Source organism: Triticum dicoccoides, chromosome 6B (genome assembly GCF_002162155.2).
Source record: "Triticum dicoccoides isolate Atlit2015 ecotype Zavitan chromosome 6B, WEW_v2.0, whole genome shotgun sequence".
Taxonomy (NCBI): Eukaryota; Viridiplantae; Streptophyta; class Magnoliopsida; order Poales; family Poaceae; genus Triticum; species Triticum dicoccoides.
Genome location: NC_041391.1, coordinates 594,766,358 through 594,788,982, shown reverse-complemented (window position 1 = coordinate 594,788,982; position 22,625 = coordinate 594,766,358). Strand labels below are relative to the sequence as shown.

The 22,625-nt window shown below is 45.7% G+C and overlaps 1 protein-coding gene across 2 annotated transcripts in view; it reads left to right on the top strand.

The window, feature by feature from the left end:
- The first annotated feature begins 21,069 nt into the window (after positions 1-21,069).
- Positions 21,070-22,625, top strand: part of LOC119323007 — a 16,949-nt gene continuing 15,393 nt past the window's right edge. For both annotated transcript variants that reach the window (XM_037596564.1, XM_037596562.1), the window contains exon 1: positions 21,070-21,175. The gene's annotated coding sequence lies outside the window, so the exon portion shown is untranslated. The remainder of the gene's footprint in view (positions 21,176-22,625) is intronic.

Sequence of the window (22,625 nt, the reverse complement as noted above, 5' to 3'; positions counted from 1 at the left end):
GTCAACTAGGCCGTGTCCGATCATCATGTGAGACGGACTAGTCATCATTGGTGAACATCTTCATGTTGATCGTATCTTCTATACGACTCATGTTCGACCTTTTGGTCTCTTGTGTTCCGAGGCCATGTCTGTACATGCTAGGCTCGTCAAGTCAACCTAAGTGTTTTGCATGTGTAAATCTGGCTTACACCCGTTGTATGTGAATGTTAGAATCTATCACACCCGATCATCACGTGGTGCTTCAAAACAACGAACTTTCACAACGGCACATAGTTAGGGGGAACACTTTCTTGAAATTATTATGAGGGATCATCTAATTTACTACTGCCGTTCTAAGCAAATAAGATGTAAAAACATGATAAACATCACATGCAATCAAATAGTGACATGATATGGCCAATATCATTTTGCTCCTTTTGATCTCCATCTTCGGGGCGCCATGATCATTATCGTCACCGGCATGACACCATGATCTCCATCATCGTGTCTTCATGAAGTTGTCTCGCCAACTATTACTTCTACTACTATGGCTAACGGTTTAGCAATGAAGTAAAGTAATTACATGGCATTATTCAGTGACACGCGGGTCATACAATAAATAAAGACAACTCCTGTGGCCCCTGCCGGTTGTCATACTCATCGACATGCAAGTCGTGATTCCTATTACAAGAATATGACCAATCTCATACATCACATATATTTCATTCATCACATCCTTCTTGGCCATATCACATCACACGGCATATGCTGCAAAAACAAGTTAGACGTCCTCTAATTGTTGTTGCAAGTTTTTACGTGGCTGCTATAGGTTTCTAGCAAGAACGTTTCTTACCTACGCCAAAACCACAACGTGATATGCTAATTGCTATTTACCATTCATAAGGACTCTTTTCATAGAATCCGATCCGACTAAAGTGGGAGAGACTGGCAAACGCTAGCCACCTTATGCAACATGTGCATGTCAGTCGGTGGAACCTGTCTCATGTAAGTGTATGTGTAAGGTCGGTCCGGGCCACTTCATCCCACAATACCGTCGAAACAAGATAGGACTAGTAACGGTAAGCATATTGCACAAAATCAACGCCCACAACAACTTGTGTTCTACTCGTGCATAGAATCTACGCAATAAACCTGGCTCTGATACCACTGTTGGGGTTCGTTGCAGAAATTAAAAAATTTCTATGCATCACCAAGATCAATCTATGGAGAGACTAGCAACTAGAGAGAGGGGAGTGCATCTTCATACCCTTGAAGATCGCGATGCGGAAGCGTTACAAGAACGCGGATGAAGGAGTCGTACTCGTAGCGATTCAGATCACGGTTGATTTCGATTAAGCGCCGAACAACGGCGCCTCCGCGTTCAACACACATACAGCCCGGGGATGTCTCCTCCTTCTTGATCCAGCAAGGGGAGAGGATAAGTTGAGGGAGAGCTCCGGCAGCACGACGGTGTGGTGGTGGAGCTTGCAGTACTCCAGCAGGGCTTCGCCAAGCACTACTACTACTACGGAGGTGTTGGGGAGGGAGAGGGCTGCGCCGGGGGAAGGGGTGTAGCTCCCATGCGCCTCCCCACTATATATAGGGGTGGAGGGGGCTGGTTTCTTGCCCTCCAAGTCCATTGGGGCGTTGGAAAAGTTGGGAGGAAAGAAATCCCATCATTTCCTTCCCCACCGATTGTTATCCCCCCCTTTTAGGGATCTTGATCTTATCCCTCCAGGATATGATCTTATTCCTTCTAAGGGGGGGTCTTGGTGCGCCTTGACCAGGGGTGTGGGGCCTTGCCACCACTACCCACGTTCATGTGAGCCCCCCCATGCAGGTGGGCCCCACTCCGGAACCTTCTAGAACCTTCCCGGTACAATACCAAAAAATCCCGAACATTTTCCGGTGGCCAAAATAGGACTTCCCATATATAAATCTTTACCTCCGGACCATTCCGGAACTCCTCGTGACGTCCGGAGTCTCATCCGGGACTCCAAACAACATTCGGTAACTGCACACTAATTCCCATAACAACTCTAGCGTCACTGAACCTTAAGTGTGTAGACCCTACGGGTTCGGGAATCATGCAGACATGACCGAGACAGCTCTCTGGCCAATAACCAACAGCGGGATCTGGATACCCATGTTGGCTCCCACATGTTCCACGATGATCTCATCGGATGAACCACGATGTCAAGGATTCAAGCAATCCCGTATACAATTCCCTTTGTCAATCGGTACGTTACTTGCCCGAGATTCGATCGTCGGTATCCCAATACCTCGTTCAATCTCGTTACCGGCAAGTCACTTTACTCGTTCCGTAATGCATGATCCCATGACTAACTACTTAGTCACATTGAGCTCATTATGATGATGCATTATCGAGTGGGCCCAGAGATACCTCTCCGTCATATGGAGTGAGAAATCCCAATCTCGATTCATGCCAATCCAACAGATACTTTCGGAGATACCTGTAGTGCACCTTTATAGTCACCCAGTTACATTGTGACGTTTGGTACACCCAAAGCACTCCTACGGTATCCGGGAGTTACACAATCTCATGGTCTAAGGAACTGATACTTGACATTAGAAAAGCTTTAGCAAACGAACTACGATCTTGTGCTATGCTTAGGATTGGGTCTTGTCCATCACATCATTCTCCTAATGATGTGATCCCGTTATCAATGACATCCAATGTCCATGGTCAGGAAACCATAACCATCTATTGATCAACGAGCTAGTCAACTAGAGGCTCACTAGGGACATGTTGTGGTCTATGTATTCACACATGTATTACAGTTTCCAGTTAATACAATTATAGCATGAACAATAGACAATTATCATGAACAAGGAAATATAATAATAACCATTTTATTATTGCCTCTAGGGCATATTACCAACAGGATGCACTAGAGCTATAAGTGTATGAAAGCTCAAAAAGAAACTAAGTGGGTGTGCATCCAACTTGCTTGCGAAGACCTATGACATTTTGAGGAAGCCCATCATTGGAATATACAAGCCAAGTTCTATAATGAAAATTCCCACTAGTATATGAAAGTGACAACATAGGAGACTCTCTATCATGAATATCATGGTGCTACTTTGAAGTACAAGTGTGGTAAAAGGATAGTAGCATTGCCCCTTCTCTCTTTTTCTCTCAATTTTTTTGTTTTCTCTTTTTTTATTTGGGCCTTCTCTTTTTTTGGCCTCTTTTTTATTTTTTTTATTTTTCGTCTGGAGTCTTATCCTGACTTGTGGGGGAGTCATAGTCTCCATCATCCTTTCCTCACATGGGACAATGCTCTAATAGTGAAGATCGTCACACTTTTATTTACTTACAACTCAAGAATTACAACTCAATACTTAGAACAAAACATGACTCTATGTGAATGCCTCCGGCGGTGTACCGGGATCTGCAATGAATCAAGAGTGCCATGTATGAAAGAATTTATGAAAGGTGGCTTTGCCACAAATACGATGTCAACTACATGATCATGCAAAGCAATATGACAATGATGGAGTGTGTCATAATAAATGAAACGGTGGAAAGCTGCATGACAATATGTCTCGGAATGGCTATGGAAATACCATAATAGGTAGGTATGGTGGCTATTTTGAGGAAGGTATATGGTGGGTGTATGGTACCGTCAAAAGTTGCGCGGCACAAGAGAGGCTAGCAATGGTGGAAGGGTGAGACTGCGTATAATCCATGGACTCAACATTAGTTATAAAGAAGTCACATACTTATTGCAAAATCAAAACCAAGCACTACGCACATGCTCCTAGGGGAAGGGTTGGTAGGAGTTAACCATCGCGCGATCCCGACCTCCACTCATAAGAAAGACAATCAATAAATAAATCATGCTCCAACTTCATCACATAACGGTTCACCATACGTGCATGCTACGGGAATCACAAACTTTAACACAAGTATTCCTCAAAGTCACAATTACTCCACTAGCATGACTCTAATATCACCATCTTCATATCTCAAAACAATCATAAGAATCAAACTTCTCATAGTATTCAATGCACTTTATATGAAAGTTTTTATTATATCCCTCTTGGATGCCTATCATATTAGGACTAAATTTATAACCAAAGCAAATTACCATGTTGTTCTAAAAGACTCTCAAAATAATATAAGTGAAGCATGAGAGTTCATGTATTTCTTCAAAATAAAACCACCGTCGTGCTCTAAAAGATATAAGTGAAGCACTAGAGCAAACGACAAACTACTCCAAAAGATATAAGGGAAGCTCAATGAGTAGTCTTATAATTATGTAACTATGTGAAGATTCTCTAACATTTAAGAATTTTAGATCTTAAGTACTTCATTCAAACAGCAAGAACAACAACAAAAAATTTGCTCCAGTAAAAACACATATCATGTGGTGAATAAAAATATAGCTCCAAGTAAAGTTACCGATGAACAAAGACGAAAGAGGGGATGCCATCCGAGGCATCCCCAAGCTTAGTTGCTTGGTTGTCCTTGAATATTACCTTGGGGTTCCTTGGGTATCCCCAAGCTTAGGCTCTTGCCACTCCTTATTCCATATTCCATCGAATCTTTACCCAAAACATGAAAACTTCACAACACAAAATTCAACAGAAAACTCGCAAGCTCCGTTAGTACAAGAAAATAAATCACAACTTAGGTACTGTTGTGAACTCATTCTTTATTTATATTGGTTTAATATCTACTGTATTCCAAATTCTCAATGGTTCATACCCTCCGATACTACTCATAGATTCATCAAAATAAGCAAACAACACAATGAAAACAGAATATGTCAAAAACATAATAGTCTGTAGTAATCTGTAACTCTCGAATACTTCTATAACTCCAAAAATTCTGGAATAAATTGGTGGACGTGAGGAGTTTGTCTATTAATCTTCTACAAAAACAATCAACTTAAAAGCACTCTTCTATAAAAAAAATGGCAGCTAATCTCGTGAGCGCAAAGTTTTTTGTTTTTTTACAGCAAGATCACATTAACTTTCACCCAAGTCTTCCCAAAGGATCTACTTGGCACTTTATTGAAACAAAAGCTATAAAATATGATTACTATAGTAGCTTGATCATGTGGACACACAAAAACAGTAGGGGTAGATGTTGGGTTGTCTCCCAACAAGCGCTTCTCTTTAATGCCTTTTTAGCTAGGCATGATGATTTCAATGATGCTCACATAAAAGATAAGAATTGATACATAAAGAGAGCATCATGAAGAATATGGCTAACACATTTAAGTCTAACTTACTTCCTATGCATAGGGATTTTGTGAGCAAACAATTTATGGGAACGAGAATCAACTAGCATAGGAAGGTAAAACAAGCATAACTTCAAGATTTTCAACACATAGAGAGGAAACTTGATATTATTACAACTCCTACAAGCATATGTTCCTCCCTCATAGTAATTTTTAGTAGCATCATGAATGAATTCAACAAAATAACCATCACATAAAGCATTATTTTCATGATGCACAAGCATAGATAATTTACTACTCTCCTCATAAGCAAATTTCTTCTCATGAATAGTAGTAGGAGAAAACTCAACAAAATAACTATCATACGATACTTTATTCACATAATCAATTTGAGCATTAAAATCATGATTACAAGTTTCATGGATATCATTACTATTTATAGCATACATGTCATCACAATAATCATCATAGATAGGAGGCATGCTTTCATCAAAATAAACTTGCTCGTCAAAACATGGGGGACTAAAAATATCATCTTCATCAAACATAGCATCCCCTAGCTTGTAGCTTTGCATATCATTAGCATCATGGATATTCAAAGAATTCACACTAACAACATTGCAATCATGCTCATCATTCAAAGATTTAGTGCCAAACATTTTAATGCAATCTTCTTCTAGCACTTGAGCATAATTTTCCTTTCCATCATTTTCGCGAAAGACATAAAAAAGATGAAGCATATGAGGCAACCTCAATTCCATTTATCTGTAGTTTTTTTATAGACTAAACTAGTGATAAAACAAGAAACAAAAAGATTCGATTGCAAGATCTAAAGATATATCTTCAAGCACTAACCTCCCCGGCAACGACGCCAAAAAAGAGCTTAGTTGACGGGGTGGTAGTGCCGCTTACCTAGCCTCCCCAGCAACGGCGCCAGAAAAGAGCTTGATGTCTACTACACAACCTTCTTCTTGTAGACGTTGTTGGGCCTCCAAGTGCAGAGGTTTGTAGGACAGTAGCAAATTTCCCTCAAGTGGATGACCTAAGGTTTATCAATCTGTGGGAGGCGTAGGATGAAGATGGTCTCTCTCAAATAACCCTGCAACCAAATAGCAAAGATTCTCTTGTGTCCCCAACACACCCAATACAATGGTAAATTGTATAGGTGCACTAGTTCGGCGAAGAGATGGTGATACAAGTGCAATATGGATGGTAGATATAGGTTTTTGTAATCTGAAATTACAAACACAGCAAGGTAGCAAGCGATAAAAGTGAGCGTAAACGGTATTGCATGGTAGGAAACAAGGCCTAGGGTTCATACTTTCACTAGTGCAAGTTCTCTCAACAATAATAACATAATTGGGTCATATAACTATCCCTCAACTTGCAACAAAGAGTCACTCCAAAGTCACTAATAGCAGAGAACAAACGAAGAGATTATGGTAGGGTACGAAACCACCTCAAAGATATTCCTTCCGATCAATCCATTGGGCTATTCCTATAAGTGTCACAAACAACCCTAGAGTTCATAGTAAAATAACACCTTAAGACACAAATCAACCAAAACACAAATGTCACCTAGATACTCCAATGTTATCTCAAGTATCGGTTGGTATGATTATACGATATGCATCACACAATCTCAGATTCATCTATTCAAACCAACACAAAGAACTTCAAAGAGTGCCCCAAAGTTTCTACTGGAGAGTCAAGACGAAAACGTGTGCCAACCCCTATGCATAGATTCCCAAGGTCACGGAACCCGCAAGTTGATCACAAAAACATACATCAAATGAATCAATAGAATATCCCATTGTCACCATGGGTATCCCACGCAAGACATACATCAAGTGTTCTCAAATCCTCAAAGACTCAATCCGATAAGATAACTTCAAAGGGAAAACTCAATCCATTACAAGAGAGTAGCAGAGGAGAAACATCATAAGATCCAACTATAATAGCAAAGCTCGCGGTACATCAAGATCGTGCAATATCAAGAACACGAGAGAGAGAGAGAGAGAGAGATCAAACACATAGTTACTGGTACATACCCTCAACCCCGAGGGTGAACTACTCCCTCCTCGTCATGGAGAGCGCCGGGATGATGAAGATGGCCACCGGTGATGGATCCCCCTCTGGCAGGGTGCCGGAACGGGCTCCCGAGAGGTTTTTGTTGGCTACAGAGGCTTGCGGCGGCGGAACTCCTGATCTAGGTTATTTTCTGGAGGTTTCTGTATTTATAGTAGGGTTTGGCGTCAAGAACAAGTTAGGGGGACCCACGGGGTGTCCATGAGGCACAGGGGAGCGCCCTCCACCCTCGTGGGCCCCATGGGACTCTCCTCCGATAACCTTTTGTTCCAGTATCTTTTATATTTTCTAGAAAAAATCTCCATTGATTTTCAGCGCATTTCGAGAACTTTTATTTCTGCACAAAAAACAACACCATGGTAGTTCTGCTACAAACAACGTCAGTCTGAGTTAGTTCTAACCAAATCATACCAAAAGCATGTAAAAATATTATAAACATGGCATGGATACATCAAAAAATATAGATACATTGGAGACATATCAGCCCGCGCCGCCCAAAGGGAAGAGAAAACCGCAGCTCGATGGTCAGAGTTGATGGCGAACAACACCGTCAAGCTCGACCTGCTCTGGATCAATGTCGCCGCGAAGAAGAGGAACACAGACCTGGCATTCCTAATTGGGGGGTCAGTGATGGACGAGCAGGTCAAGGTGTGGTTCATGCTGGAGCATGGCCTCATCCTGAACCAGATCCCATCGATGGCGGCACCAACTCCCACGCCGACCACGCCAAGCCTGAGTGACGCCTCCATGATGCCCAGCATAGAAGCCGTGCCGACACCGACCAGCACCTCCACGATGCCCAGCACAGAAGTCGCACCGATGCGGACCAGCCCGCGCACGCCGACTCCTGCCAGCCCGACGCCGGAGGACGGCGCCGCCGTTTGATGCATTGCTTACGCGTCCTCCTTTTTGAATGCCAAAATTTCAAGTTATTTGGTCACCAAACTATGGCATGGTGATCGCCGGACTTTGTGGCGCTGATTGATACATCTCCAACGTATCTATAATTTTTGATGTATTCATGCCATGTTTATAATATTTCTACATGATTTTGGTATGATTTGGTTAGAACTAACCCGGACTGACGTTGTTTTCAGCAAAACTATCGTGGTGTTGTTTTTGTGCAGAAATAAAAGTTCTCCGAATGCGTTGAAAATCAACGGAGATTTTTTTTGGAAAATATAAAAAGATACTAGAACAAAAATTTATCGGAGAGGAGTCCCGTGGGGCCCACGAGGGTTGGGGGGCGCCCCTGTGCCTCGTGGATTCCTCGTGGGTCCCCCTAACTTGTTCTCAACGCCAAACCCTCCTATAAATACCAAAACTTCCAAAAGGAACCTAGATCGGGAGTTCCGCAGCCACAAGCCTCTGTAGCCACCAAAAACCTCTTAGGAGCCCATTTTGGCATCCTGCCGGAGGGGGAATCCATCACCGGTGGCCATCTTGATCATCCCGGCGCTCTCCATGACAAGGAGGGAGTAGTTCACCCTCGGGGCCGAGGGTATGTACCAGTAGCTATGTGTTTGATCTCTCTCTCTCTATCTCTCTCTCGTGTTCTTGATTTGATACGATCTTGATGTACCGCGAGCTTTGCTATTATAGTTGGATTTTAAGATGTTTCTCCCCCTCTACTCTCTTGTAATGGATTGAGTTTTCCCTTTAAAGTTATCTTATCGGATTGAGTCTTTAAGGATTATAGAACACTTGATGTATGTCTTGCATGTGCTTATCTGTGGTAACAGTGGGATATCACGTGATCTACTAGATGTATGTTTTGGTGATCAACTTGCGGATTCAGTGACCTTGTGAACTTATGCATAGGGGTTGGCACACGTTTTCGTCTTGACTCTCCGGTAGAAACTTTGGGGCACTCTTTGAAGTTCTTTGTGTTGGTTGAATAGATGAATATGAGATTGTGTGGTGCATATCGTATAATCATACCCACGGATACTTGAGGTGACATTGGAGTATCTAGGTGACATTAGGGTTTTGGTTGATGTGTGTTTTAAGGTGTTATTTTACTATGAACTCTAGGGCTGTTTGTGACACTTATAGGAATAACCCAATGGATTGATCGGAAAGAATAACTTTGAGGTGGTTTCATACCCTACAATAATCTCTTCGTTTATTCTCCGCTATTAGTGACTTTGGAGTGACTCTTTGTTGCGTGTTGAGGGATTGTTATATGATCTAATTATGTTATTATTGTTGAGAGAACTTGCACTAGTGAAAGTATGAATCATAGGCCTTGTTTCAAAGCACTGCAATACCGTTTTTGCTCACTTTTATTACTTGTTACCTTACTGTTTTTATATTTTCAGATTACAAAAACCTATAGCTACCATCCATATTGCACTTGTATCACCATCTCTTCGCCGAACTAGTGCACCTATACAATTTACCATTGCATTGGGTGTGTTGGGGACACAAGAGACTCTTTGTTATTTGGTTGCAGGGTTGTTTGAGAGAGACCATCTTCATCCTACACCTCCCACAGATTGATAAACCTTAGGTCATCCACTTGAGGGAAATTTGCTACCGTCCTACAAACCTATGCACTTGGAGGCCCAACAACGTCTACAAGAAGAAGGTTGCATAGTAGACATCAAGCTCTTTTCTGGCGCCGTTGCCGGGGAGGTTAGTGCTTGAAGGTATATCTTTAGATCTTGCAATTGAATCTTTTTTGTTTCTTGTTTTGTCACAAGTTTAGTCTATAAAAGAAAACTACAAAAAAATGGAATTGAGGTTGCCTCATATGCTTCATCTTTTTAATGTCTTCATCTTCAGAAAATAAGGACTCCGATATTTGTGCCAAAGTGTTAGAAGAAGAATGCAATAAAATGTTTGGCATACAACCTTTGAATGACGAGCATGATTGCAATGTTGTTAGTTGAATTCCTTGAATATCCATGATGCTAATGATATGCAAAGCCACAAGCTCGGGGATGCTATGTTTTCTGAAGATGATATTTTTAGTCCCCCAAGTTTTGATGAGAATATTTATTATGATGATAGCATGCCTCCTATTTATGATGATTATATTGATGAAAGTGGGTTTGGAAGAGTGTCAACTTTAGGAAGTAATGATCCCACTATTTTGGAGGGTGTTGAATCTTATTGTGATATTTATGAAAGTGGATTTGGAGAGGTCATGACTTTATTTAGTGATGAATCCACTATTTCAGAAGAGGTTCCAGTTGATTATGAGAAAAAAGTTGCTATATATGATGATCATTGTGATGACATGTATGATATAAAGAATAATGATAACCATGAAACTTTTCTCTTGATTTTAATTTTGAATTGGATTATGCCTCACATGATAGTTATTTTGTTGAGTTTTCTCCCACTACTATTCAAGAGAAGAAATTTGCTTATGTGGAGAGTAATAAAATTTATATGCTTGGGGATCATGAAAAGAATGCTTTATGTGATGGTTATATTGTTGAATTAATTCATGATGATGCTGAAAATTATTATGAGGGAGGAATATATGCTTGTAGGAATTGCAATAATATCAAGGTTCCTCTCTATGTGCTTAAAATCTTGAAGTTATGCTTGTTTTGCTTTCCTATGCTAGTTGATTCTTGTTCCCATAAGTTGTTTGCTCACAAAATCCCTATGCATAGGAAGTGGGTTAGACTTAAATGTGTTAGTAATATTCTCTTGATGCTCTCTTTGTGTTTCAATTCTTATCATTTATGTGAGCATCATTGAAATCATCATGCCTAGCTAAAAGGCATTAAAGAAAAGCGCTTATTGGGAGACAACCCAATATTTACCCCTACTGTTTTTGTGTGTTCACATGATTAAGCTAATGTAGTAATCATGTTTTATAGCTTTTTTTCAATAAAGTGCCAAGTAGAACCTTTGGGAAGATTTGGGTGAAAGTTAATGCGATCTTGCTGTAAAAAACAGAAACTTTACGCTCACGAGAATAATTGTCATTTTTAACAGAAGAGTGGTTTAAGTTGATTCTTTTTGCAGAAGATTAATATACAAATTATTCACGTCCACTAGTTTATTTCAGAATTTTTGGAGTTACAGAAGTATTATAGAGTTACAGATTACTACAGACTGTTCTGTTTTTGACAGATTATGTTTTCTATGTGTTGTTTGCTTATTTTGATGAATCTATGCGTAGTATCGGAGGGTATGAACCATAGAGAAGTTGGAATACAGTAGATATTACACCAATATGAATTTAGAATGAGTTCACAACAGTACCAAAAGTGGTGATTTATTTTCTTATACTAACGGAGCTTATGAGTTCTCTATTGAGTTTTGTGTTGTGAAGTTTTCAAGTTTTGGGTAAAGATTAGATGGACTATGGAATAAGGAGTGGCAAGAGCCTAAGCTTGGGGACCCCCAAGGAAGCCCAAGGTAATATTCAAGGACAACCAAGAGCCTAAGCTTGGGTATGCCCCGGAAGGCATCCCCTCTTTCATCTTCATTCATCGGTAACTTTACTTGGAGCTATATTTTTATTCACCACATGGTATGTGTTTTGCTTGGGGCGTCATGTCATTTTATTTTGTTTTGCTTGCTGTTTGAATAAAGTACTTAAGATATGAAATTCTTAAATGTTAGAGAGTCATCACATAGTTACATAATTATTCGACTACTCATTGATCTTCACTTATATCTTTCAGAGTAGTTTGTCATTTGCTCTCGTGCTTCACTTATATCCTTTAAGAGCACGATGGTGGTTTTATTTTGAAGAAATAGATGAACTATCATGCTTAACTTATATTATTTTGGGAGTCTTTTAGAACAACATGGTAATTTTCTTAGGTTATAAAACTAGTCCTATTATGATGGGCATCCAAGAGGGATATAATAAAAACTTTCATATAAAGTGCATTGAATACTATAAGAAGTTTGATTCTTTATTACTGTTTTGAGATATGAAGATGGTGATATTAGAGTCATTCTAGTAGATCAGTTGTGAATTTGAGAGATACTTGTGTTAAAGTTTGTGATTCCCGTAGCATGCACGTATGGTGAACCGTTATGTGATGAAGTTGGAGCATGATTTATTTATTGATTGCCTTCCTTATGTGTGGAGGTTGGGATCACACGATGGTTAACTCCTACCAACCCTTCCCCTAGGAGCATGCACCTAGTACTTTGTTTTGATGACTTATAGATTTTTGCAATAAGTATGTGAGTTCTTTATGACTAATGTTGAGTCCATGGATTATACGCACTCTCACCCTTCCACCATTGCTAGCCTCTCTTGTGCCGTGCAACTTTCGCCGGTACCATACACGCACCATTACCTTCCTCAAAACAGCCACCATACCTACCTATTATGGCATTTCCATAGCCATTCCGAGATATATTGCCATGCAACTTTCCACCGTTCCGTTTATTATGACACGCTTCATCATTGTCATATTGCTTTGCATGATCATGTAGTTGAAATCATATTTGTGGCAAAACCATCGTTCATAATTCTTTCATACATGTCACTCTTGAATCATTGCACTTCCCGGTACACCGCCGGAGGCATTCATGTAGAGTCATATTTTGTTCTAAGTATTGAGTTGTAATTCTTCAGTTGTAAGTAAATAGAAGTGTGATGATCATTATTATTAGAGCATTGTCCCAGTGAGGAAAGGATGATGGAGACTACGATTCCCCCACAAGTCGGGATGAGACTCCGGACAAAAAAAAGAGGCCAAAAAAAAGAGAAGCCCCCCCCCCAAAAAAAAGAGAAAACAAAAAATGAGAGAAAAAGAGAGAAGGGGCAATGTTAATATCCTTTTACCACACTTGTGCTTCAAAGTAGCACCATGATCTTCATGATAGAGAGTCTCCTATGTTGTCACTTTCATATACTAGTGGGAATTTTTCATTATAGAACTTGGCTTGTATATTCCAATGATGGGCTTCCTCAAAATGCCCTAGGTCTTTGTGAGCAAGCAAGTTGGATGCACACCCACTTAGTTTCTTTTTGATATTTCATACACTTATAGCTCTAGTGCATCAGTTGCATGGCAATCCCTACTCACTCACATTGATATCTATCTATGGGCATCTCCATAGGCCGTTGATACGCCTAGTTGATGTGAGATTATCTTCCTCCTTTTTGTCTTCTCTACAACCACCATTCTATTCCACCTATAGTACTATGTCCATGGCTCACGCTCATGTATTGCGTGAAGATTGAAAACGTTTGAGAATACTAAAGTATGAAACAATTGCTTGGCTGAAACCGGGGTTGTGCATGATTTAAATATTTTGTGTGATAAAGATAGAGCATAGCCAGACTATATGATTTTGTAGGGATAGCTTTCTTTGGCCATGTTATTTTGAGAAGACATGATTGCTTTGTTAGTATGCTTGAAGTATTATTATTTTTATGTCAATATTAAACTTTGGTTTTGAATCTTATGGATCTGAATATTCTTGCCACAATAGAGAAGATTACATTGATAAATATGTTAGGTAGCATTCCACATCAAAAATTCTGTTTTTATCATTTACCTACTCGAGGACGAGTAGGAATTAAGCTTGGGTGTGCTGATACGTCTCCAACGTATCTATAATTTTTGATGTATTCATACCATGTTTATAATATTTCTACATGATTTTGGTATGATTTGGTTAGAACAAACCCGGACTGATGTTGTTTTCAGTAGAACTACCATGGTGTTGTTTTTGTGCAGAAATAAAAGTTCTCGGAATGCGCTGAAAATTAACGGAGATTTTTTTGGAAAATATAAAAAATACTGGAACAAAAAGTTATCGGAGAGGAGTCCCATGGGGCCCATGAGGGTGGGGGGCGCGCCCCTGTGCCTCGTGGACTCCTCGTGGGTCCCCCTAACTTGTTCTCGACGCCAAACCCTCCTATAAATACCCAAACTTCCAGAAAGAAACCTAGATCGGGAGTTCCGCCGCCGCAAGCCTCTGTAGCCACCAAAAACCTCTCGGGAGCCCGTTCCGGCACCCTGCCGGAGGGGGAATCCATCACCGGTGGCCATCTTCATCATCCCGACGCTCTTCGTGATGAGGAGGGAGTAGTTCAGTCTCGGGGCTGAGGGTATGTACCAGTAGCTATGTGTTTGATCTCTCTCTCTCTCTCTCTCTCTCTCTCTCTCTCTCGTGTTCTTGATTTGGCACGATCTTGATGTACCGCGATCTTTGCTATTATAGTTGGATCTTATGATGTTTCTCCCCTCTACTCTCTTGTAATGGATTGAGTTTTCCCTTTGAAATTATCTTATCGGATTGAGTCTTTAAGGATTTGAGAACACTTGATGTATGTCTTGCATTGCTTATGGGTGGTGACAATGGGATATCACGTGATCTACTAGATGTATGTTTTGGTGATCAACTTGCGGGTTCAGTGACCTTGTGAACTTATGCATAGGGGGTGGCACACGTTTTCGTCTTGACTCTCCGGTAGAAACTTTGGGGCACTCTTTGAAGTTCTTTGTGTTGGTTGAATAGATGAATCTGAGATTGTGTGATGCATATCTTATAATAATACCCACGGATACTTGAGGTGACATTGGAGTATCTAGGTAACATTAGGGTTTTGGTTGATGTGTGTCTTAAGGTGTTATTTTACTACGAACTCTAGGGCTGTTTGTGACACTTATAGGAATAGCCCAATGGATTGATCGGAAAGAATAACTTTGAGGTGGTTTCGTACCCTACAATAATCTCTTTGTTTGTTCTCCGCTATTAGTGACTTTCGAGTGACTCTTTGTTGCATGTTGAGGGATTCTTATATGATCTAATTATGTTATTATTGTTGAGAGAACTTGCACTAGTGAAAGTATGAATCCTAGGCCTTGTTTCAAAGCTTTGCAATACCGTTTTCGCTCACTTTTATTACTTGTTACCTTACTGTTTTTATATTTTAAGATTACAAAAACCTATATCTACCATCCATATTGCACTTGTATCACAATCTCTTCGCCGAACTAGTGCACATATACAATTTACCATTATATTGGGTGTGTTGGGGACACAAGAGACTCTTTGTTATTTGGTTGCAGGGTTGTTTGAGAGAGACCATCTTCATCCTACGCCTCCCACGGATTGATAAACCTTAGGTCATCCACTTGAGGGAAATTTGCTACTGTCCTACAAACATCTACAGTTGGAGGCCCAACAACGTTTATAAGAAGAAGGTTGCGTAGTAGACATCACTGATCATCGGACTTGAGGCGTTTTTTTGGTAGCGGGAAATGTTGCGTTTGAATTTGAACAGATTGGGGTCGGCCCCTGGGGCCGTGACTGGGACCTAGATCGCCTACAGTGCCTAAAAAGCACCGGGCAATGGCCCGAAATAGCGCCGGCCACTGTGCTTGGGGGTCGACGGCTGGAGATGCTCTAAGCAGGAGCGCCCCTCTGTCTGCCACTTTACACTACTCCTTGAACGTGTCCTCTGCCCAGAACGACATATATTAATCACTAATCAATGCGGCATACGTGTCCATTTGTTCGTTACGCGCCATGCTACGGGTAGTTTTATTTTGCGAAAGCAATACAAATTTGTTATTAAAGTTCACCGGAAGTACAAAGCATCTCAAATGTAATAAAAAGTACATCAAGATTTCAAGGCCATCAAACGACCACTATCGCCGTCAGAACGAGCCGCCGCCGTGCCACTGTCGCCGCTCTGCTACCGGAGCTGGCTTGACCTTGTCGATGAGAGCCGAAAAGTCTTCGCGCGCGTGCCCCTAATGACCAGCGCCCTGGAGCCGCAATCGTAGTTGTTGAACTCTTAAAGAGATTTGAAACAACTGACACCAAATCTCGCCATATGATGAGAAACCCTACCCTCGCCGCCCTAAGGAGACGACAGAAATCTACGACAGAGCTCCGTCGACTACATTCAGATGGACGAACTCAAGAAGGATTGAAACCCAAAAGACAAACTCAAATAAGAAGTGTCATCATTCGTCCGAGCGTCACACCTGCAAGGACTAAAAAAGCATAACCTAAACTACTAATTGGAGAGGAGGCAATAATTCCCCTCCCCGCCACCGGCCGCCAAGGCGACAGGCAGAGAGGGGACAAACCCACGGGCTCGTCGACAAAGTCTACAGGGAAGAGTTTACCCTAACCACCAAGGGATAGGGGAGGGAGAGAGAAACACAATTGAAAGCATATTTTCTCATGCTGCCAGTAGCTGAGGACACCGTCTCGGCGGCGTCTTCTTGGGTTACGCGTATCACAGCCCACAAGACCCGCCACACCCTAAGAAATCTGGCGGATATAGTAGGGTGTAGGGTGTGACCTGCGCGCCTCCTCATCGTGCGCCCGCTGGGTACGCGGAACCGCCGACACCGGGATCCATGCGGATACAGGTGCCAATGGTGCGGCAGCGTGACGTCGGGGTAGGGCAGCGGCTGCCTGTACTCCCAGTGCCACAGCGCTTGGTGCACCGGGATGTGCAGGCGGCGGCGACCTGGGCGGAAACGCGCCGGTGCCGGAGGAGGGGGGGAGGAGGAGCACGGGAGGACAAGGCGCCGGGGGTGCCCTTGCCCTTGCCCTTGCTGCCGACGAGGAAGCAAAGGGAGTGGTGGGGGGCCAGATGTGGACGGAAGTGGATGAGGCCGGCCCCGCCGCACGCGTGGTTAAAAAGGACGCTTTCACTGGCTGACTAGTGGGCCCGCTATGGTTGGTCGTCATAAATAAGACGACGGGCGGTTATTTGTGCTAATGAAAAAACTAGAACCGGCGATGTTATGGCGCTGCTAGAAGGAGGGCGCGAGAGGGCCGACCGGGGGCCTTTTTGCCCACGGCTGGGCAAGAGGGAAGGGATTTCCTTCTTAACTCTTGCTTGATTAGATTGATACATCTCCTCTCTTTATATAGAGAGGTTTACTTGACTCCCAAGCAAGGCTTACTTGACCCCTAAGCAAGCGACTCTTATCTCTAATTAACCCTAAGACTAACGGGGCCCATTAGGCCCATTACGTACTCTAACACTACACCCCACCTGGACAGGCAGCTTGTCCTCGAGCTGCAGCCTAACCAACTTATAACCATGACTCGATGCAACACAAACCTAACACCTAAAAACAAGCCTTTTACATCTCGGCTTGTGTTATTACTCTCAACCTGAAATAGACTGTGACACTTTATTTTGGACGTGCACGTGTACAGCCACCTGGATCCCATGGACACCATGTGGACAAAAGGAGTGCATGTGTATGGCTGTTGGTCTGCACTGCACAGGGAAGAGTGGAGGGTTTGCGATGGAGAATGTCGAGGAGGGGTGCGCCCCTCAACCGCCGATGTCGCAGACTTTGAGGTCGCTGCCCACGGGGAAAACATCATGTCCGCCGCCCGTGGGGGAAACCGCATGCCCAAAATCCCCGACACAGCGGATGAGATTGAGGTCCTTTGCGCAGCGAAGGGCAACTTGAAGGAGCGGCAGCTGCAGACCACGCATCTCCCACACACGCCGACGCGCTAGGAGGCCGCGAGCAGCAGCCTGCAGCCTCACCGCCGCCGACACGTGGCGGGTAGCGATCCAAGACGGAAGCGGTGATGGCGGCGGCGGGGACTTGATCTGCTGGATGTGGACGCCTTGGGATGGCGGCGGCGCTGATGGGAACAAGGTCGTCGCAGTCCCGTTGTAGGGCATCCCATACTGGGCGGCGGAGCTGACCGGCGGTGGCTACTGCAGCTGCAGCGGTTGCTGCGGTGTCGTGCCGGGCAGTGGCAGCGGAGCGCCGGGCGCGGCGGAGGCCGCCAGGAGCGGTGGATGCCGCTGCAGCCAGGGCTGGGCGGTGGTGGCGATGGATGGCAGCTGCAGCGGCCTGGCAAGCGCGGTGAAGGCTGCCTGGTGCGGCTGCTGCCATGGCAGCCAAGGCAGCGCGGTGTCGGCGATGGGCGGCGCAGTCGGGGGCGGCCCGTAGGACCCGGCCAAGAACAGGTGGATCTCCTGGACCACCTGTGTTAGGTCCCGCAGCACGCCGAACACCTCCTTCGGGGTGTAGGCGGCGGCCGGTGGTGCGACCAGCGGCGCGGACGGGGAGGGCAGCGGTGCGGTGGTGACGGTCGCCAGCGGAAGCGACGGGGTGGGCGGCGGCGAAGACATGATCGGAACTGAGCTATCTGATACCAAATTGTTATGGCGCTGCTAGAAGGAGGGCGCGAGAGGGCCGGCCGGGGGCCTTTTTGCCCATGGCCGGGCAAGAGGGAAGGGATTTCCTTCTTAATTCTTGCTTGATTAGATTGATACATCTCCTCTCTTTATATAGAGAGGTTTACTTGACTCCCAAGCAAGGCTTACTTGACCCCCGACTTTTATTTCTAATTAACCCTAAGACTAACGGGGCTCATTAAGCCCATTACGTACTCTAACAGGCGACCACTGCGGTTATTTAAGCATTGCGGACCGGTTGAGCAATTGAACCGGCCGTTTTTTGGGAAAACGGGTGAATTTGGCGGTTTTTGCAAAACCGGGGGTTCAATGTCGTTTCCAGAAAAACTCCTCAATCAACTTTTTTTTCCTGTGAACAAGCCAGGGGCAGAGAGGGAGAAGTGGAAAACATCGTTTCGGCCGAAATCCACTGCTCAGTTCGCTGAGTTGCAAAAAGAAAAGTTCTCCCCTAGCCCTCGGGCGCCGCCGCCCCTTCCGCCGCCACCCCTTCCTGGCGCGGCGTCGCTTCGCCGCCGCCCTGCTTGGCCGCGCCACCCCGCGCTGGCGCTCCCTCTGTCCCTCTCCAGTCTCCACCCTTCACCGTCGTTCCGGCCTCCCGCCGTCCCGCGCCTGCAGACGCCCCCGCCTGGTCCCCTCGCCTCCCTTTGTCCGTTGTCTCCGGCGGTCCGGCCTTTCTCTGCGAGTCTGCTCTGTTGTTGCAGCTCTCTCTCTCTCGTAGCTGGAGGTAGAAGACGCACAGTTTTTTTCAGGCCGCACGTACAGCCTTTTCTTTTATATCAAACTGGCTAGCACTTCCCCCCACGATACACAGGATTACAGCCGGCTTTATAGTCTTAGCAGCAAACGCACCGCCCACGCTTCCACCAAGACGCAGCCCACTCCACCCTGCTGCATGCACGGGTGCTATCCGCATGCCCACGACGTGCTCAACGCGCACGCCGCGTCCGGCTCGCAACGGATCAACAGCCTAGCCTGTTTACCGTGGCCACTACGCCACACACATACATGCGCACACACGCATACACACATGGTTCATACACTGCCCATACACACACGCCACGCTGCTGCGTCCCGCACGTCCCGTCCGTCCCGCGCGTCACCGACACGCCCGACGAACCCGACGAGCCCGACGGCACCAGTATGTCCCGCCCGTCCCGCGCGCACCCGACGCGCCCGACGAACCCGACCACACACGCCGTGGCTTATTCCAACACACACCCCCTAAGCCACGGCCTAGAGGAGTCCGTCGTCGTCGACGTTGGCACCGGCCAAGAGAGCCTGCTCCGCCGCCGGTCCTTTCCGCAGCTGCGGGCACTCGCGCCGGAAGTGCCCGTGCTCCCCGCACTTGTAGCAGCGCCTGCGCCTGTTGCCGCCGCTCCCCGACGCCACGCTGCGCCCGTCATCGTCGTCCCGAGCACCGCCGTGTCGACGCTCCCGCGCTGCCCACTGCGCCGCCGTCATGAGCAGCTGCTCACCCCCGCGCTCGCCACCGTCTTGTCCACGGCGCCGAACCCGCTCGTCGAATGCACGCAGCCGCCCGAGCGCTTCGTCGAACGCCATCGTCGTCACGTCGTGGAACTGCTCGATGCCGGCGACGACGGGGAAGAGGCGATCCGGCACCGTATCCAGCAACTTCTTGACAAGTGCTGCGTCGCCCAGCGTCTCCCCGAGGTTGGCATACCTCGCCGCCATCGCCGCGAGCCTCCCGCCGTACACATCGAGCTCCTCACCGTCCGCCATCTTCATCCGGTCGAATTCGCCGCGCAGCGTCCCCAGCCTCGCCGCACGGACCCGATCAGCGCCGACGAACCTCACCTTCAGGGAGTCCCATACCTCCCTGGCGGTGAGCTTCGTCGACACCTGCAGCAGCACATCCTCCGGCAACGCCCCGAGAAGCAACGCACGCGCCATCTTGTCCTTCCGCGCGTTCACCGCCGCGTCGCCCGGCGCCACCGCCTCCCATACGGTGTGGACGTCGAGGATCGCCTGCGCCTTGATGGCCCAGACCGTGTAGTTGTCCGCGGTCAGCATCGGCATCGCCATCGTCGCCGATCCGCCCGCGCCACCGCCGTGTGGGACGAGCGCCATGGTCGCCGGTGATCGCCCGAACCGAAGCTCTGTATACCAATTGTTGTTGCAGCTCTCTCTCTCTCGTAGCTGGAGGTAGAAGACGCACAGTTTTTTTCAGGCCGCACGTACAGCCTTTTCTTTTATATCAAACTGGCTAGCACTTCCCCCCACGATACACAGGATTACAGCCGGCTTTATAGTCTTAGCAGCAAACGCACCGCCCACGCTTCCACCAAGACGCAGCCCACTCCACCCTGCTGCATGCACGGGTGCTATCCGCATGCCCACGACGTGCTCAACGCTCACGCCGCGTCCGGCTCGCAACGGATCAACAGCCTAGCCTGTTTACCGTGGCCACTACGCCACACACATACATGCGCACACACGCATACACACATGGTTCATACACTGCCCATACACACACGCCACGCTGCTGCGTCCCGCACGTCCCGTCCGTCCCGCGCGTCACCGACACGCCCGACGAACCCGACGAGCCCGACGGCACCAGTATGTCCCGCCCGTCCCGCGCGCACCCGACGCGCCCGACGAACCCGACCACACACGCCGTGGCTTATTCCAACATGCTCCAATCAAGTCGTCCCAGAGGCCCTCCAGTGGACCAGCCGACCAGGACGCCGGTCGTCTCCCTCTGCTACAAACCAGGACACCCCGACCTCTGTCGACGCTGGTAATATTTCTTCTCTTTTCTATCTACCCAGTCCCATTCTTCTATGTTATATCCAGCATCCAGATGTGCATTGTGAAGTTGGTATGTGACTAAGCTACTGGAGTGTGTTGTTTTTGCCTTCGTGATGAGAAAATTTGATAAATAATTAGAGCAGTAGCTTGCTACCAGTGGCGGATCTAGGATTTTACACTAGGGTGTGGCAGCTAGATTTTTTTTTCATTAGCACAAATAAAACATGCTCCCACAAAAAACAAAACAAAACATGTGCATATAGTCGACACGCACCTTTAAGAGTATATGCTCTTCGAACTGCATCTTGATCATTGCCATTATAGCTTGCAATAGGCAACCTTTCTCCTGGATCCTGTGGAAGATGATCAATGCCATAAACTAGCGGTGGTGGCGGCGGTGGCGGTGGAGAGGAAACTTCAAGTGAAGCTGAAAGCTGCTGCCTTGTGACCATGAGGTCATGGGTTCAAGTCCTGGAAACAGCCTCTTACAGAAATGTAGGGAAAGGCTGCGTACTATAGACCCAAAGTGGTCGGACCCTTCCCTGGACCCTGCGCAAGCGGGAGCTACATGCACCAGGTTGCCCTTTTTTTTTGTAGCATCTGGAGCTGAAGATGCAATCCTCTTTGCTTCATGTTTCCGATAAAGAGATGCAATGTCGCAATTCCTCTTCATATTTCAACAATTCTACATGCAAAATTACAAAATCAATTCACTAGTTATTCAATTACATTTAATCAATTTATATATTTGTTGATCAATGAAGGGGAGCCTTGGCGCAGTGGTAAAGCTGCTGCCTTGTGACCATGAGGTCATGGGTTCAAGTCCTGGAAACAGCCTCTTACAGAAATGTAGGGAAAGGCTGCGTACTATAGACCCAAAGTGGTCGGACCCTTCCCTGGACCCTGCGCAAGCGGGAGCTACATGCACCAGGTTGCCCTTTTTTTTATATATTTGTTGATCAATATCAAGTTGATCTGTTGATCTTGCACTTTACAAGGCAGAAAGCTGTTCAAAATTACAAGGATTAAAAAGAGAAGGTAGCAATGAACTAGCACCTGCCCTAAACGATGAAGCAGAAGTGCCCTTGATTATGATTAGTAATTAGGATCGAAAAGGAGAAACAACAACGAGCTAGCACCTGTCCAGAAAGAGTGAAGCGTCCTTGATTAGTACTCCCGTCGTACAAGTAGATTTAACTTTAATTAGTGCGTACTCCCTACTCCGCCACAACCTACACGCCAAGACGACCGTGTGCTCACCTGCTTGCGCTGCTGCTGGACGCTGGTCCTCTCCTGCTGCCGTGCTGCGCCATCACCCGTCGGCCTGCTGCTACTGCGCCACTAGGGCTACAGCTGATTCGATCGAGATTTCTGTGCCAGGTCATGTAACCCAGTAGTTGTGCCGATCGATCAGTTAGGGATTGATTGGACGGTGACTC